We start from the raw sequence: 2281 nt of genomic DNA, 5'->3' as shown, positions 1-2281 counted from the left end.
AGCTACCAAAATTTGTCTCTTGGAGAATTTTAACCTGCCTGCTTTGACAAATATATACAGAATTACAGTCATAGAGACCATGCTATCTAATCCTAGTTCATTTCAGTTAGAAACAAAAGGGATATCTACCAGATATCATATATCTGAAAACGTCTGTGGAACATTAAGTCTGTCCATGTACTAAACACAAAATCACAGTAGACATTGCAAAATATTAAGAACTAAATAAAAACTCAAAATTATCTGTCAGAATTTGTCGGATGTAGCTGTAGTGGTTCTTAGGGAATGGTTTGTAATCTTGTTTGTTCATATTAGGAAAGAGGAGTTTAATATGCTTACGCTTACAAGTCTACCAAAGAATTAGGACAAATAGAATAAAATCAGCGAAAGAAAAAATAGTATTAAGAGCAGACATTAATGAAGTAGAAAAATACACATCAAAGAAAATCAACAAAGTCAAACATTATTCTTAGAAAAGAAACCAAAATAAACACCTCACAGTGTTGATCCATCAACATAAATAAAGAACATAGGAACTTAGTGATGAACTTAAGCATGAGGTAAGACAAGGCCACTGTAAGCCACAGCTGGTCCTGTTGAGAGTCTGTGACCTTGGGGAATGCTCTCTCCTGTCCGCCTGACACAGCTATGGGGTCAGGGCTCCACACAGTTTAATAAGGAGGTTCTTAACAGGCACAGTCTGGAGGGATGTGGGAATTGCATTGCCAACATGAGCCTCAGTGATACAGAAGGTGCCTGCCTGCTGCTTCACGGGTGAGGCTACCCCCTGACTACTCATTCCAAATTTCCCAATTTCTTCCCACATCACCCAATATTCACCAGAGTCAAACCCTAAAAAACCGTCAAAAAACAAAAAGAAAATAATAGAAAAACAGCCTACCACCTTCTACGTTTACTGCAGGATACACTCAGAAGGACAACACCTACAGTCAAGCCCCTTTCTCTTTTCTCTTCCTCCTCCTCCTCTTTGCTTGTCTTGTTTAGCTGCAGCAATTCTACATTATAGGAGATGTGCACATTGAAAGCTCACATACCGACATGATCCATGCCAATAAGGAAGTAGGGGAATGCACAGCCGCCTTGTGCATTCGTTGACAATAGTCAGTTGAATACTTTCCCCTTTCTAATTATATAAGCAGGATTTCTATTTGTCTTCACACAATGCTTCAGAGGCGTATTTTAATTATCGCAACATTATTGACAGTTGAATAAGAAGTCAGTTTGATGTGCAGCGTGGGAGAAAAAAGTCTTACATAAAGCTTTCTAAAGCATGAACTTCAGATTTCCTCTGTGTAAGTCAAGGAGAAATTGATTAAGTCATCTGCTTGAGTGCACAGAATGAGAATTTTCCTTCATTTAAAATGTCTAACAGCAGTAAGAATTGTCATCATAAATCTTTAAATCCTAAGCTAAAGGGGAAATGCTTATACAGAAAGATGTACAAGTTGGAAAATATTTGCCCTGACTGAATAAAGACCTGAGAGAAGGTGTGTTGTCAACATGAGCCAGCCCTGGGTGAAGATGTGTGCAGACAATGTCCACCGTTGTCCATTCCCAGCCACCCCAGGAACTCTGAAGATGAATCCCCTATAGGGATTGTTCCTACAAAGATCAGCTAAACCTGCCTCCTTGGTCCAGCAGAATATGATAAACCCTGCTTCCATGCTTATCTGTGTGTAACACACCACCTTTGTTCAGCTATTTGCAATAACCCTGCTTCCCTCTTCAACTCTGTATAACAAACATGCTGAGCTTCTGGGGTGATGTGGTTTCTCCAATAGAGCCTAGAGCATCTGATCACAGCTGGGTGCCGAGAGTGGAACCCAGGTCCTCTGCAGAGCCCAGAGCATGTGGTCACAGCCAGGTGCTGAGAATGGAGCCCATGTTCTCTGCAGAGCCCAGAGCATCCAATCACAGCTGGGTGCTGAGAATGGAGCCCATGTTCTCTGCAGAGCCTAGAGCATCCAATCACAGCCAGGTGCTGAGAATGGAGCCCAGGCCCTCTGCAAACCAGTAAGTGCTTTAAACTGTGGAGTGGTCTGTCCAGCTTCCAAAGTCCAGTTTTTTTGGAATCTTCCTTCTTCACCATGAAACCTTAGCAGAGATATCTGTGATGAAGGACTGGTTTATACATGGGCAAGGTGACACTGTTTTCCATGAAATCCAAGATAAAGAATCTCCACAGCGTAGAAACAGTATGGAAAAAAATTCCCTGGTGGGCAGGGATGAAGCTTCTGGAGACGAGATCAGGGAGAAAACA

The 2281-nt window shown here is 41.7% G+C and overlaps 1 long non-coding RNA gene across 1 annotated transcript in view; it reads right to left on the bottom strand.

Moving 5' to 3' along the window:
• Positions 1–1130, bottom strand: part of LOC117716483 (uncharacterized) — a 12144-nt gene extending 11014 nt beyond the window's left edge. The window contains exon 1 of the long non-coding RNA XR_013113121.1: positions 1056–1130. This is a non-coding gene — a long non-coding RNA (uncharacterized LOC117716483). The remainder of the gene's footprint in view (positions 1–1055) is intronic.
• Positions 1131–2281: the final 1151 nt, after the last annotated feature.

The sequence above is a fragment of the Arvicanthis niloticus genome, chromosome 10 (assembly GCF_011762505.2).
Source record: "Arvicanthis niloticus isolate mArvNil1 chromosome 10, mArvNil1.pat.X, whole genome shotgun sequence".
Lineage (NCBI taxonomy): Eukaryota > Metazoa > Chordata > Mammalia > Rodentia > Muridae > Arvicanthis > Arvicanthis niloticus.
This window is presented reverse-complemented; position numbering and strand designations above follow the sequence as displayed.